The following is a 17,073-nucleotide window of genomic DNA, read 5'->3' as shown; positions in this document are numbered from 1 at the left end:
AACACAGCTCTCAGGTTTCTCGGTAGTCGGTTTCATGCTTGAGTAGCTCATCCTTAGTCACCATTTTTACTGCTTTGTATTCTCGGACTTGTATTCTTGAATGTATATTGGGCTAAAAAAGGACTTCAACTCACAGAAAATAAAGTATAAGAACATGGACTAGGCAAGTTACTCAGGCATGAACCTAAACACGAAAGTGAGAAGTTGTGGCCTTATGGCCAAAGCTACCGACTTTAGAGCTGGCGAACCAGGTTCGATCCTGGTTGGCGGCTCAGCTACTTGTGATCCTGGGCAAATCACATAATCTTCCAGATCGTACCAAAAAATGAATGTTTTCTTACGTAACTGGTGCTCATGTAAAGCGCTTCAATACCTTCAGGTCGAGTTCGCGCTATATAATTCTGCGACACAATTACCATAACAATATAGTCAGGTGACACTATTCTTCAGATTACCCCCATACACTGTAGTTCACTTCAGGACACGAATAGCAAATCTTCTTCTCTCTGACCTCGCATTAATGAGTAAACTAGTAATAACCAATTGCATCAACAAAAGTTGCTAATGCTACATTTTGTATTCATACATCATTTCGCACTCCTGTGCAATGCACTGTGGGAACGGTGCTAAAGTGAGCCATGTACCTTTAAAAATCCCAGTCGACTTCATGGGCTCAACTAAAGTTATCACTGACCGCAGATCTATCCAATGGAAAGTCAAGCTGGGTGTACGCCCCGCCTTCTACGCTGAGTGGGCGGAAGATCGACCAATGGACAGTCCACGGAATGAATCAGAAAGAGGCGGGTGGCTCTTGGTGACGAGGACCGCAGCCGGTCAGACTGGGGCCCGTCTATGAGAAACGGAGACCGGAGCTGGAGGGGCGGCGAGAGGTGAGCGCCTGGTATCGGGAAGCAGGGTGGGAAAGTAAAACGAGAGCGGGGAGAACCACAGGTGGAAGACGTGCTTTCAGAGGCAGAGATGCTCAGAGGAGAGGGTGCAGGGGGTGGAGAAGATGAAGCATTTGTTGTTTTTCTGTGCAGTTTCATATAGCGCGACACCACCCGAAGGTATCGAAGCGCTTTACATCAGCACCAGTTGCATTGCAGATGCATGGGGCTGTGGAGATGGCGGGGGGGAGAGTAGGGTGGGCTGATTGGAGGGAGTGCAGAAGGGTGAATGTTGAAGAGGAAGAGGGAGTGCAGGGACGAATGGGTTAAAGTAGGGAGCAACTTGGGGAAATGGATGAGAGGAGGGAGTGTAGGGGGCGAATAAGTGGACTGAAAAGTAGGACGAGGTGACGAGAGAGGAATGCGAGGTGCGCAGTGGGGGCGCTGCAATGCATTGGGAAGGAGTGCAGATGCACAGGGTAACTCTCGAAGGAGGTGTTGATGACTTTCTGGAGATGGGGTGCGATGGATGTGCTGGCTTTGTTAAAGATGTGGTGTGGGCATTGGTCTGACGGAGATCCGGAGTGGATGGTGTTCATGATCTTGATGGTGTCGTTGTTGTTTGTGTTGGTCCAGGAAAGCAGGCGGTTGGTGCGGATGGTGGTCGCGGTGGCGGATGTCTCAGTGGTTGTCGTGGCGGTTGTGGCATTGAAGCTGTCGTGGATGTCTGCGATCTTGCGGTCGAAGAAGTTGGCCAGCGAGTCGCACAGGTCTTGCGAGGGTGTGACGTCGTTGATGTTGTAGCTGGGGTTGGAGAGTTCCTTCACATTGTTGAAGAGCTCTTTGCTGTTGTGCGCGTTGTTGTCTAGGCGGTCTTTGAAGGACGCCCTTTTGGCGGATCTGATGAGGTGATGTCTGCGGGTGGCGTTCTTGTGGGCTGCATGGCTGTCCAGTGTTCGTTCACGGAGCCAGATCTTCTCCAGCTTTCTGCAGGTTTGCTTGGAGACCCGGAGGTCTTCATTGAACCAGCTGGCTTTCTTGTTGGTGTAACTGTTGGAGTGTTTCTTAATCGGGCGAGGGTGTTGGCACGGTCGTTGATCCACTCTCTGAGGTTGCGGGCGGCGGTGTCTGGGTCGGTGGGGTCGACGGGTGGGCTCTGGGCGAGGGTGGTGGTTAGCTGGTCTTCGGTGACTTTGCTCCAGCAGCGGCGAGGCATCTGTTGGGTGCAGTGGTGCGTGGTGGGTTTCTTGAAGGTGAAGTGGATGCAGCGATGGTCTGTCCAGTGGAGTTCGGTGGTGTGGTAAAAGTAGACGTGGGGGCTTGCGGAGAAGATGGAGGTCAAATGTGTGACCGGCGGAGTGAGTGGGTGGGTGTTGTGACGAGTTGTCTGAGTGTGAGGTTGGCTATGTTGTCGATCAGGGTGGTGGAGTTGGTGTCGTTGTTGTTTTCAAGGTGGAAGTTCAGGTCCCCGAGGAGGATGTAGTCCATGGAGGCGAGGGCATGTGTGCTGACTAGGTCGGCGATGGAGTCGCTGAATTGTGGTCGGGGTCTGGGGGGTCTGTAGATGAGGGTTCCTCTGAGGGTGGTGCTCCTCCTGCTCAATTGGTGCGGTCCCTGCGGGTGATCTTGTAGCCTTTCGGGACGTCTATAGCTACGTCGGGTGCTGAGGCGGGGTACAGCCAGGTCTCCATCAGGAAGGCGACGTCTGGGAAGGTTGAGTCGAGTAGGTCCCAGAGTTCAACGGCGTGTTTGCGGACGGAGCGGTTGTTCAGCAGGATGCATCTGAGGTGGTTGGATTCTTTCCTGGTCGGCAGCATGGTGGGGCGGATGCTTGTGAAGCTGCAGTTCTGGCATCTGAAAGCTCAGTGGGTGCGCGTCGGGCGGCTAGAAAGCAGGTGTGTGATTGTTTGGTGTTGAGTGCGTGGAGGGTTCTGGCATTGTAGCGGTGTCGGGCATCGTGGCTTTAGCGGGGTCAAGGGGTCCTGGCGCTAGGCACGGTTCAGGTGCGGACGGGTTTGCCTTAGGCGTGCCTTCGGCGCGGCCTGCATATGAGTGGATGTGGGAGGGAGGAGCAGCTGAGAGGTGGGATCGGGCGGCGAATGGGGTTGCAGGGGGGCGGGGAAGCAGCGGCGGGAAAAACGGGCGGGGGCCGTGGGTGAACCGGAGCGCAGGAAGAAAAAAACAAGTTTAGGCAAGAAAACAAGAACAGGCACAGAGAAAAAAAAACAAGCATGGGCAAGAAAGCAAGTTAGGCACAGGGGAATAAAAACAAGTCTGGGCAAGAAAGCAAGTACAGACACAGGAAAAAAACAAATCTGGGCAAGAAAGCAAGTTCGGCACTGGGGAATAAAAACAAGTCTGGGCAAAAAAGCAAATACAGGCACAGGGGAATAAAAACAAGTCTGGGCAAGAAAGCAAGTTGGGCACAGGGGAAAAATACAAGATTAGGCAAAAACTATGCAGGCAGAGCCGTGCAGCAGCGTGGGGAGCGACCTGCCTGCGAGCAGGGCCATAGGTTGCTGAAGAAGAGCTGGCCAACATTACTGTGACAACGTATGAGGGCTGATGAGAGGTTGTGGATCATTTTCATGGTGGTGGGGCACTATGGGAAGGAAGGCTCCCAAAGGAGTGCTTGACGGTTAAAGCTGCCTTTGGCCTGTTGTATCAAATTCAAATACACAAAGTAATGGGAGGAGTGCTTTCACATAGTCTAATCGCTGGCACTTGCTTGGGCTAACATTCCAACCATTCGCTTTGTTTGCCCACCGAGCCGCCGCAAATCAGACCCAGTCAAATGGAAATCAGCCATAGTTGCGCTCCAGTGTGTTTTCCGGTGGGTGAGACTAATTTAATTCAAGCATTCCGTCCATCACCATTTATTTTGTGCCGGGGGGGGGGGGGGTGGGGGGGGGGGAGTGAGAGTGCATGCCTAGACGTGCGTTCCTTGCTCACCGTGCCATTGGTCTCGAGCTATACCTCACTGATGAAATCTAATCAGATCAACCATGTCTGGGGTTGTTTGTGTTCCATCTGGATGGGACTTGGCCTACCAGTTCGAGCTGTGCTAGTCCAATTGGAGCAGGACTAAGACTGATTTACATCACTTGGTTCTCTATCTAGAGTTGGCAAAAGACTGTGACCTGGGAGACGGGCCTAAGTGATCGCCAGTGCCTGAGATTGATGCAAGCTTTCCTTCCATCACCTTTTTTAGTTGTGTTGGAACCGGAATCTTATTCTTTCATTGTGCTGAAGTACACTTCTGATTCGACATGGACTATTAATCTCATACCCTCTTCTTATTCTAGTTCTATGCAGATTTCTTGGACTCTATAAACATTCAAATAAAAATGAATATATATATGAGGTATACTGTGACATCATGCAGTCTCTGTCAGGGTGCATTGAATGTGATTGGTTGTTTTAAATAGAAGAACACTGACTTCTAGTAACTCTTCAGTACAAGCATTAACATGCGCACGTTCAGTTACTGATGCATCGCAAATTCATGCTCTCTTTATTTCATGAGTTGAAGTAATTATTCTGATACTCGCAGATTTGGAAAACTCTTTTCTGGTTTTTGATGTGTTAATTTGAGGCTGTTTCCTGGTTTCCGAGTTACTTCCATATGCATACACTCTTCCATCAAGTGGTCAATTCCAGTGCAATCTCTGTAACTTTTTTATTGATTCTCCCCTTTTAACCATGCTGTGTTTAACTCTGTCTGTTAGTTGTAGTGTGTGCTTTTTGGCAGGGTTCTAATATATGGGCAAACCAACCTTTTGGTAAGGAGTTCTGAACATTTCTGAAACGTTTTCTTAATCTGTGAGCCCTTTTCTTGAGTTTTTAGATTTGCATTCGGTGATTTTGTTTAGTTGTGTGTACCAAGCAGAGATTTGTAAAGAGTCTAGTTGATGTATAGTTCATGTTGGCTAATGTTGCAGTGTAATAAGTCTTTCCCCATGCTATAGTTATGTGTAGTGTTATGAGTATGCACAATACCACATTTGTAATTCTAGAGGACTATGCAAGCGTTTTCCAGGACTTTAATCCAAACTGTGATGTTGTGTTTAAGACTGAATCACTGATTCTACAAAGTTTTTTGTTGAATCACTGATTCTACAAAGTTTTTTGTTGGCGCCCACGTCCTGTTACCGCAGCGGAATATGGGACTTTGGATGTCGCACGAAGATAGATGTTGAGTTCTGATTCAGCATATGTTGATCAAGATTGTGCTAATGTGCAGCACGAAGTTTCATGTGCATTTCTCTGTTGTACTTAATAGATGCCTGTGTGAAAATTAATTAATAACTCCTGTAAAGTTTTTATTTTTCAATCCATGATTTGCAAAATAGTGAATTGCTGTTCCTCCTTTCTTTGCGTTTTGGGCCAAAGTACGAGTTTTTTGAATTAGCTGAATTTTGAAATTAAATGTCATTACTTGCTTTTCAAAACTAAAAAAAGAAGACTTCAATACGCAGGCTTGAAGATCTTTAAAACAAAAGGTAATGCTTTACTTTTCAGACCAGTGCTGTGCTAATAATGGGAAGCTCAAGAGATTGTAAATTGAGTAGGTAACGTGCATTGGCAAAGCCAATAGGTCTCGCCAAGTGACTTAGCTTGTGCAGACTTACTGGTTTTGCAAAATACTAAACAGAATCAACAAAAAAAGCTTAAAGGTGTGTTGGCACTTGTAAACGAAAAAAAAGAATAAAATATGCACGAAAGTGCCTCATAAGAAAAGATTGCAATCTGAATGTGTTAAAAAATAATATTAATAATAAACCTGGGGAGGGGTGACATGGCAAGAAAGTAGTGAATAAAGGGGTAAAGTTAATGCTGGGGCGGATTGTAACGGACTCAGGGGGAGTTGTTCGAGCAACAAAGGGGAGTGTGGGAGGTGTGGATTGGAAGGAACTGTACTGTATGGGATGGAGATCCAATAGATGAGCTGGAGGGGGTGAACTTGAGCAGCACAGAGAGATAGTGGATGAAGGGGGAGGTGGATTAGAATCGTTTCCTTAATGTGAGAAATAAATGCTGCAAGCCTTCCAATGAGAAGGTGATAAAAAAGCGGATTCACTGGGGTACAGATACTAGTAGAGGATGGAAACCATTGAATAAGAAACAGGCAAATGAGTGACATTGGTAAGCAATGGGCTGACACAAATCCCACTGCAATGGTTGCCATTGCCCACAATAGGTTTTCGACAACATCTAGCTACCAGCTCTCTTTAGGCAAGACCTAAAAATAGGGCTGAAGTGGAGAGGGGGAGGAGCAATTTAACGTAATGCAGGAGGCGCTAAAGTACACACACTTCTCTGTCAATGGAATTTCATAGTTCAATTTCAGTGTTTTAATTATGGAGGGGTGTAAAATGTTTGAAGGTTCTATTCCTTTTGCTCTAAGGTTCAGAATGTGTTTTTGTTCATTCACCCCTTTCATGCTTTTAGTGTTTTGTTAATTGTTTCGATGATAATAGTTTGGATTTTGATAAATTAAGCGACTTCTACATGCCATATTACATATTTGAATCTCCATGTGAAGGTGCTAATGCATTGTACAGTCAATTTACCTATCCAAGGACTTATACAGTATTAAAGTAGGTGCTGCCAGATGCAGCAAACTACCCACACCGAGTGGGCAACATAGTGAATAATATAAGAATATGGACTAATTGTGTGACTAGTGTAATAATAGTCTAAGTGCTTACTTTTTTCCAAAACAATTAAAATATTCCAGATAATGGATCTCTCCAAAACTGGAAATCATGCAATGATGTATCCTAATTTATGGTATCCAGCATATGTCCAGAAGTGCCCGATCCATGACAAATTCTCAGGTTAGCCACAAATTATATATGTGATTCCAATTTTGTATTTAACTTTGTTTTATGTGGACAGATTGAAAATCTGGCTTGGTAAAAGTCCTGCTGAACCTCTGCTTAGACATTTGCTTTACATCTCATGGGCTGATGGTTTCTGTTCCCAGGTTCCTCAGACCATGCCTAAGAGTTCACTTCTTGGTTATAACTGGTGTTGCTTGGAAATGCCTGCGCTGTTGGGTCGCATTGACCCCATCTTTTCAGATTCAATAAACTTCTAAAAACTTGCTGCTACCAACAATAGCTTTGGATTCACCCATTTTTAGGTCTCGCCTGTCGATGCGCATGCGCATCGAGCAAGGCGAGAGTATTGCGAGTTATCCACTCTTTATCCACACTGCAAGGAATCGTGGCGATTCCTTGCAGTGCCCGTGACTTTTAAGGTCAATGCGCATGCGCATTGAGCTTATGCGCATGCGCATTGAGCTTATGCGCATGCGCATTGACCTTAAAAGCGCGTGCACGTCCGTCTTTGTTTACCCGCTCCGCCCCCTCCCCTTCCCGCCGTGTGTACCCCTGGCCGCCATGCAGTAACGCCGTACACATCAGTCTGTGTGCTCTGACACCCATGCCAACCCCTGTCTTCCAGATTCCCGCAGCCTGGACCTCATGCTGGAACCGGTATACTCATCCTCCAGCCGCCCTTTTCTACCCTCGCAGCCGGTTTGGATTTTTCACCGTTACTACGGTAAGAGCACTTCTCTGCCTTCCATTTCCCTCGTTTCTGTTCTTGCACACCGGCTTATCTGCTACCTCGAGCTGCACACCACTCGGACTACTTTCAGTGTCTTGATCACTGGTAAGCCACGTACCCCTGGCCGCCATGCAGTAACGCCGTACACATCAGTCTGTGTGCTCTGACACCCATGCCAACCCCTGTCTTCCAGATTCCCGCAGCCTGGACCTCATGCTGGAACCGGTATACTCATCCTCCAGCCGCCCTTTTCTACCCTCGCAGCCGGTTTGGATTTTTCACCGTTACTACGGTAAGAGCACTTCTCTGCCTTCCATTTCCCTCGTTTCTGTTCTTGCACACCGGCTTCTTCACGTCCTCCCCCAGATTTCTCTTCCGATACAAGTTTTACACAGGTAATTTTCACGACATCTCCCTGGTACGAGCGGGACTAGTTCCCCTTTCTTCTTCTTTCTTTCCCTCCCTCGGACTCCCCCATGTCTCAATATCTCGTCTCTTTTTCTATTTTTTTACCTGTCATACTCTCGACATTGTTTGATGCCAATTCGTACCAGGCAAGTGTCTTTTAAAATTCTCTCGCACAGCCTCAAGTGAAATGTTTCGTTAATGGGATACAACATTGACTGTATTACTTGTGCTTTTTTCATTGACATCCTGCTGTGACTAGTCTTTGGGCCATTATTTCACTATACATTTCCAGAGCCTACAGCCATACCGGGACTACTCTCCAACAGTTGCAAATATCTGTGGCCTTTCCTCAGTCTTACCACGTGTAATATGTCGCGGCATGTTTACCTCACATGTACCGCTGCATTTGCCCACTTCTGTTTTAAGTCGGTCACCGGACACGGACAATTATTATGCATTGCCACTGAGCACCTCTGAGTCGTTGTTTGGTTTCGCATTTTTACACTGCTTTTGTCTTTGCCTTTTTTGTCTTCTCTTATGGTGATTCTCCCCCCCCCCCCTCCCCCCTTCCCCCCCTCCTCAATCAGCGGCTCAATAATCGTGTTTCTGATCTCGTGCATTTAGAGCATATGTCATTCTTCTCTCGTGTTGGGATTCTTGTACCTCACAAGCGTTAGCTATTATATGACGCAACAGTTCACTGCACATTTGCATGCATATTTCGTCTTCTCTTAGGGTGAGCCTGAACACTGGAAATTTCACCAGAATTTTCAGATATCGTGGCAATTGTACATAGTCCGACTTTTATCTGCAGAGACCTTGACACAATCCGATATCACACAAAGCACTTTGGGTTAGACTTCTGTTTTTTCTGATGTCACTATAAACATGCTTTCACAGTATTATAGGGTCTCCACGCTCTATCAGGTGCCTTTTTACTCCTTCACATCACCCGCCTTGTGTTCAGCCTTTAGTTTGCCTGACTTTTCTATGTTTTTATTTGTACCCTTTTTAGGTCTCGCCTGTCGATGCGCATCGAGCAAGCGAGACTATGGGGGCTTATCCACTCTTTGTCCAACTTGCAAGGAATCGTGGCGATTCCTTGCAGTGCCCGTGACTTTTAAGCTCAATGCGCATGCGCATTGAGCTTAAAAGCGCGTGCACATGCCCCCAGCCGCCTGCCTTGCCTACTCTCCCGCCCCCTCACCTCTTGATTGCACGGCCGCTAGGCCGTGCCTCCCCTACTCTCCTCCTCCTACTCTTGATCTTCACTATTTCTTATATGCTCTTCACATGTTTTACTTTTACACATGGCTTATGTAAACACCACTTCTCCTGGTTCCTTATCAAGACTCTGATGTCCGTTTACCAATTTAAAATGGCGGCCGTTTTTTCATTTTTCGTTTTACTAAATTGAGAACTATGATGCTGGCCAGCCTCTTTTTGTTCTTTGGCCAAGTGATAATCGGCAAACTATTCTATCAGATAGCGGCCCTCACTCACCCTCACCCACCCTAACGCTCACACCCCCTAACGCTCACACCCCCTAACACTCACACCCGCCTAACAGTCACCCCCTAACACTCACCCCTCACACCCTCACCCCCTCACCCCTCACACCCTCACACTCACTCCCTCAACACCCCACCCTCACCCCCCTCACCCCCTCACCCCCCTCATTCACCCTCACACACCCTCTCACACGCCCCCTCACTCACGCTATCACACACCCCCTCACTGACCCTCTCACACCCGCTCACCCTCACTCTCCCTCACCCCCTCACACACCCTCACCCCCTCACCCCCCTCACCCCCCTCACCCCCTTCACCCCCCTCACCCCCTTCACCCCCCTCACCCCCTTCACCCCCCTCACCCCCTTCACCCCCCACACCCCTCACCCTCACACCCCTCACCCTCACACCCCTCACCCTCACACCCCTCACCCTCACACCCCTCACCCTCACACCCCTCACCCTCACACCCCTCACCCTCACACCACTCACCCTCACACCACTCACCCTCACACCACTCACCCTCACACCACTCACCCTCACACCACTCAGTGCTACAACACATATTGTGTTACAATAGGTGTCACATTTGCGAAACATAAAACTATTGGCATTGTAAATAACAAAGCAATTATTTTCGCAATTTTAAAAACAAGCACATTAATAAAAAAGTGCCCTTTACAATACCAATAGCTCAAACTTTCCTAATGCAACACCTATTGCAGTGCTATGCTTCTCTCCCCTGCTGCACTCTCCTGCTCTCTAGAGATGTGGCCTAACGACAATAGCTGCCATCTAAGTCACGTAAATACTAAACATGTTGCATTCCAAATGCTATAGGTGTCACATTTATTTATTAAATTAACTATTTAGAAAAAACAACACATAAATAAAAAACAAAAAAATAAATAACACCTATAGCTCAAACTTTACTACTGCGAGACCTATTGCACCTATACTGCGATTCCTTGCAGTGCCCGTGACTTTTAAGGTCAATGCGCATGCGCATTAAGCTTATGCGCATGCGCATTGACCTTAAAAGTCACGGGCGCGTGCATGTCCGTCTTTGTTTACCCGCTCCGCCCCCTCCCGCCGTGTCGCCTTGCCTACTCTCTTCCACAGCCTCCCCCAGCTCCGCCCCCTCACTACTTGATTGCACGGCCGCTAGGCCGTGCCTCCCCTACTCTCCTCCCCCCTCCTCCTCTCCTCCCCTGCCTGCCTGCCGCTAGCCTTGTTTCCAATTATTTCTACACGCAGGCTCCATATCCAGTAGCGCTGCCTGTAAATATCGCGAGCGTTCCTCAGTCCGCCACTGCGGCTGTCCAGGTAAATAAATACAAAATGGTTGCTTGGGCGGGATCGTTAATGGGGCTGCATAGTACAGCCTGCATCTCTCCAATCCATGCATCTCTCCCCTTACCCAGTCTTCGGTTTCCAAACACGCCTCTACTGGTGCTTGCTTTTACTATTGTGCCGAAGATTATTGTGTCGCCGATTTCACGAAGCGCCTTCTGATTTGTTTTTAAGGGTCAGCATTCTAGTGTTGCCTGCTGTACCAGCACGCACGCACCATAGAGTCTGGCACTGCGTAGACTTGAATGCCCTGATCACGTGACCCGGAAATACCGAGCAATCTGGTTTGGCGCGCTCTGGCTTACCTATTTAAAAATAATCGGCCAAGACAAGCCCGTGTACACATCGAGGGAAGCGGGCAGACACTTTTGGTACCAGCGGCATGTAAGTAACCCTCCAGATTGTCCAGCTTGCTAATCTCCATTTTACTTTGAGGACATAGTGCGAAGCCGCATCACTCAGTTAAATTACCCGCTATTCGTTAACACCCTATCTTGGATGTATTTGAGTATATGATCTAGCTGCACTTATTGTTTGCGCCACGTCCCCACCACATTCCACTGCTTTACAAATATTGTGTTAATCTCCTATTGATTTGGTTCAAAATCAATTGGCGCTCCAATCTTATTAGTGATCTGGTCAATATTCCTCGGTGTTGTGCCTCGTTTTATTAACCAGCGTGCGTTAGAGGGGTGTTTCAGTCTGCCGTGACAGCTGGTGTTGTGTGTTTTCGTTATCAGGGTAAATAGTACTTACTATCGACAATGGTTGTAATTTAAACAGTCTATAAGCAGTCCTCTGAAGTCATTAGATGTAGCTCACTCACCCTCACCCACACTCACCCTCACTCACCCTCAACCCCTCACTCACACTCACCCTCACTCACCCTCAACCCCTCACCCTCACTCACACTCACCCTCACCCACACTCACCCTCACCCTCACTCACCCTCACCCTCACTCACCCTCAACCCCTCACTCACCCTCACTCACCCTCAACCCCTCACCTACCCTCACCCTCACTCACCCTCAACCCCTCACCCTCACCCTCACTCACCCTCAACACCTCACCCTCACTCACCCTCAACACCTCACCCTCACTCACCCTCAACCCCTCACCCTCACTCACCCTCAACCCCTCACCCTCAACCCCTCACTCACCCTCACTCTCACTCATCCTCACTCACCCTCAACCCCTCACCCTCACTCACCCTCACTCACCCTCAACCCCTCACTCACACTCACCCTCACTCACCCTCACTCACCCTCACTCACCCTCAACCCCTCACCCTCACTCACCCTCACCCACACTCACCCACACTCACCCTCACCCTCACACACCCTCACCCTCACTCACCCTCAACCCCTCACTCACCCTCACTCACCCTCAACCCCTCACCTACCCTCACCCTCACTCACCCTCAACCCCTCACCCTCACCCTCACTCACCCTCAACACCTCACCCTCACTCACCCTCAACCCCTCACCCTCAACCCCTCACTCACCCTCACTCTCACTCATCCTCACTCACCCTCAATCCCTCACCCTCACTCACCCTCACTCACCCTCACTCACCCTCACTCACCCTCAACCCCTCACCCTCACTCACCCTCACCCACACTCACCCACACTCACCCTCACCCACACTCACCCTCACTCACCCTCACCCTCACTCACCCTCAACCCCTCACTCACCCTCACTCACCCTCAACCCCTCACCTACCCTCACCCTCACTCACCCTCAACCCCTCACCCTCACCCTCACTCACCCTCAACACCTCACCCTCACTCACCCTCAACACCTCACCCTCACTCACCCTCAACCCCTCACCCTCAACCCCTCACTCACCCTCACTCTCACTCATCCTCACTCACCCTCAACCCCTCACCCTCACTCACCCTCACTCACCCTCAACCCCTCACCCTCACTCACCCTCACCTTCACTCACCCTCACTCACCCTCACCCTCACCTTCACTCACCCTCAACCCCTCACCCTCACTCACCCTCAACGCCTCACCCTCAACCCCTCACCCTCACCCACCTTCACTCACCCTCACTCACACTCACCCTCACTCACCCTCACCCACCCTCAACCCCTCATCCTCACTCACCCTCAACCCCTCACCCACCCTCAACCCCACTCACCCTCAACCCCTCACCCTCAACCCCTCACCCTCACTCACCCTCACTCACCCTCAACCCCTCACCCACCCTCAACCCCTCACCCTCAATCCCTCACCCTCACTCACCCACACTCACCCACACTCACCCTCACTCACCCTCACCCTCACTCACCTTCACCCTCACTCACCTTCACCCTCACTCACCTTCACCCTCACCCTCACTCACCCTCAACCCCTCACCCTCACTCACCCTCAACCCCTCACCCTCAACCCCTCACCCTCCCTCACCCTCATTCACCCTCAACCCCTCACCCTCACTCACCCTCAACCCCTCACCCTCACTCACCCTCAACCCCTCACCCTCAATCCCTCACCCTCACCCACCCACACTCACCCACACTCACCCCCACTCACCCTCACTCACCCTCACTCACACTCACCCTCACCCACCCTCACTCACCCTCACTCACCCTCACTCACCCTCACTCACCCTCACTCACCCTCAACCTCATGCTAAAGATTTACAAAAAAAACCATTAACAATTCTAAAAGCACTAACTCTAATGCTGCGAGACCTATTGCATTTCTAATGCTTGTTATTTTTCCTCCTCTTCAATCTTTCACGGAGCGCTGAAACTTTTCAGATACTCGCCCCAGTCACAGATCTGGGTTGAATCCATCATCATTCTTTAGCTCACTTAACCACCTCAATTCAGACCCTGCTATATGCAAATCAGTCTTGACCCTGTGCTTCACGGGAACAGTCCTGCCCTGACCCGGAAATAAGCATCCTGGGACCGGTTTCGGGGTAACACCCCTCATCAACTAGGCTAACTTGAATCCAGTGGCAAAGTAAACCAGGGATCAATGTCTGGGCATACCCTGCCAATTTAGGGTGAACAAAGCAAACACAAGGAGATGATGGACCGAGCGCTGAAACTTTTCAGACACTCACCCCCAGTCACAGATCTGGGTTGAATCCATCATCGTTTGTTAGCTCACTTCGCCACCTCAGTTCAGACCCTGCATTATGCAAACCAGTCTTGCCTCATGGGAACAGTCCAGCCCGAACTGCCAAGCCAGGTTAACAGGCTGACCGTATAACTAAGACTGTAATTGCTTTTATTTCCTCGCTCTTCGCAGTGCAGACATGTAGGTAGCATTCTGGAGTCGGGAGACTCCTCAGGTGTCTGCGGATCACTGTGTCTCAAACATCCACAGATGGTTCTTTACCGTTGGTGTGCAGATGGCTCAGTGCTCTTTGTTTCGTTCATTGCTCTTCAACTTGGCGTGTAAACCCACAGATGGTAAGGCCTGTCCTTCTGTTCCCTTTACATTATACATTATTTATTATCTGTTTTCCAAACTTCAGCTGTCTCCTCCGCCTGAACCTGGGTGTGGTGTCTGCAGTGTCGTATCAGGCCCAGGTTCTTTCCAAAGCTCAAACAGGTGGCCTTTGTGATGCTTTATTACAGACCATTCACTTCCTTCTGAGTCAGGCTTTGTACCACAAACCTTTTCCAGTACCTGGGTGCCTGCCTGAGATGGAACACACCTGCCCTTCTCAGAAACTGATGACATCAGAGGACTTCCCGAAGGGAGCGTGATGGACCCTGCCGCCCCCAGTTAGATCTTTTCATCCTTCAGCCCTTTTACTGAGAAATAATAAAGAGGGGATTAATCACTCTACCACTTGATATCGGGCAAGGGACTTCATGGTGGTTTCCATTGAGTGTCTCCTATTTCGTATTGCGTCTGAACTTTTGACTTTTGCAATAAGAGACCGCCAGCATTCAGGGAATTATGTTAGGAAATGGCAGATACAAAACAAGAATTCACAAAGCCAAAAGGGTTTGTAGTGCCAATCTGGTGTGATGGTTAATTTTGTTAACTTTTTTTTTTTTTGTATACATAAGCTACAAAAATAAAAAAGAACATATGCCCTAATACGATTGCAATGTAAAAAATTAAGTATAAAAAAGATAGAATTGCTTTGAATTTTAATTCAACAGTTCAAGTGCTTCCTAGCGGGCAGGTACCCTTAGAATAAGTATGGAAACCCCTTCTGATTTTAGTACAGTTGATAGGAAAATATTATTATACTTATTGGCTCAAACAAAAGGTATTATTGTTACTTGAAGACATCGCCTAAGCACAGGGGTGATTAAGAATAATAAAAAAACAATGAACAGTGGAAAGAAAAAGCATTGGTCAAGTTAAGTACGGATCCACCATCCTAGGCACTGACGTGCACTTCTTTCTAGGCATGCACACGCATATGATTAGGCAAAATGCCTACTCTCACAGTTTAAGAGAGCCAGAGGCTTACAGGGGGTTGGCTACTGCCCCATGGGGTATGCTGCTGTGGGCAGATGCAAAGTACAAGCAACAGTTAAACAGAACAGTGGTTAAAGGGGGCTGACCCTATACTCCTCTATGTATATAGGTACATACTTTTATTGATTAATTTTTGATTATTGGAATCTGGCAAAACCCTTAAGTCTTCTTTCTAGGCCAGCAAAAGTCACACAATTGATGGATGGAATGCAGAACAAATCAAAACATTCACCCCCAGTTAAGAGGTCTGGGTTAAATCCATCATTTGTTTGCTCACTATGCCACCCCAGTTTACACCCGGCCATGTGCAAATTAGTCTTGACCATGTGCCGCATGGGAACAGCCCAGTCCGAACTGCTAAGCCAGGTCCTCCCTGGACCGGAAACAAGCATACTAGGACTGGTTTCGGGGTTTCACCCCTCTTCAGCCAAGATAACTTGAATCCAGTTGCACAGTGAGCCCGGGACCCACATCTGGCATACCTGGCGCACTTAGGGCGAAGAAGCAGAAGTCACACAATTGATGGACGGAATGCAGAACAAATCAAAACATTCACCCCCAGTCAAGAGATCTGGGTTAAATCCATCATTCTTTTGCTCACCATGCCACCCCAGTTTAGACTTGGCCATATGCAAATCAGGCTTGACCCTGTGCCTCATGGGAACAGTCCAGTCCGAACTGCTAAGCCAGGTCCTCCCTGGACCGGAAACAAGCATCCTAGGACCGGTTTCGGGGTTTCACCCCTATGCAACCAGGATAGCTTGAATCCTGTGGCACAGTGAGCCCGGGACCCACGTCTGGACATACCAGGGAGAACATGGCCTGGCAGTTTGGTCTGAACTGTTCCCATGGGGCACAGGGTCAAGGCTGATTTGCATATGGCTGGGTCCAAACTGTGGTGGCGTAATGGGCAAAAGAACAATGGCTTTAACCCAGATCTTTTGACTAGGCGAGAATGTTTGGATTGTCAGAATTCAGTACATCATTTGTTTGCTGTACCACTTTTCGCCCTAAGTGGGATGGTTATGCCCAGATGTGGGTCTCTTGCTCACTGTGCCACTGGATTCAGGCTAGCCTGGCTGAAGAAGGGTGACACACCCTGAAACCGGTCCCAGGATGCTTGTTTCCTGTCCAGGGAGGACATGGCCTGGCAGTTCGGTCTGAACTGTTCCCATGGGGCACAGGGTCAAGACTGATTTGCATATGGCTGGGTCCAAACTGGAGTGGCATGGTGGGCAAAAGAACAATGGAGTTAACCCGGATCTTTTGACTGGGGGAGAATGTTTGCATTGTCAGCATTCCGTCCATCATTTGTTTGCTGTAGCACTTCTTTCTAGGCCAGGCCTAAATATCATGTGGACCACATGCAGTTTCTCATTTCTGATCTTTCTGGGTGTGTTCTGTAACTTGTGACTCCTACCAATATACAGAGACTGTTTAGGAGAACTGTGCTTTGTGCCAGTTTCCAGAGGCCATCCAACATTAGGTTATTAAATGTTATTCCATGTTCACAAATCCCTTTATGATCGCCGATCAAGGACCTACTGTGTTTGGATATATGAACCTAGATCTATAGGGTAAGAATGATATGATGTAAATAAACTCTATTTCTCCGCTATAATCACTTCCAGTGATGAAATAATTACCTTACTCACAAAGAATGAGTCACAATTGGTAACATGCTCAGAATTCACGAATTTTCAATGTGCAACTGCTGGTAATAAAGTTTACAACAGTTTAAAGCAATGCCATACAATATAAGTTTTGTTAAGGGGTAACACCACGGCACAGTTTAAGAACAAATAAGCACAGTCAAATGTATGCATAGAGAAGACGCACCCTCTGGGAAGCAATTGTCGACTGACGGCGACATTAG

The 17,073-nt window shown here is 48.5% G+C and overlaps 1 protein-coding gene across 2 annotated transcripts in view; it reads left to right on the top strand.

Annotated features, from left to right (window-relative positions):
* Positions 1 to 787: 787 nt before the first annotated feature.
* ELMO2 (engulfment and cell motility 2) overlaps positions 788 to 17,073 on the top strand; it is a 290,477-nt gene continuing 274,191 nt past the window's right edge. The window contains exon 1 of one of the 2 annotated variants that reach the window (XM_086932590.1): positions 788 to 890. The gene's annotated coding sequence lies outside the window, so the exon portion shown is untranslated. The remainder of the gene's footprint in view (positions 891 to 17,073) is intronic. The other variant, XM_086932589.1, reaches the window with a different exon arrangement.

Source organism: Lissotriton vulgaris, chromosome 7 (assembly GCF_964263255.1).
Source record: "Lissotriton vulgaris chromosome 7, aLisVul1.2, whole genome shotgun sequence".
In the NCBI taxonomy this organism is placed as follows: domain Eukaryota; kingdom Metazoa; phylum Chordata; class Amphibia; order Caudata; family Salamandridae; genus Lissotriton; species Lissotriton vulgaris.
Note: the sequence above shows the minus strand (reverse complement) of the source record. Positions and strands in the feature narration are given on the sequence as shown.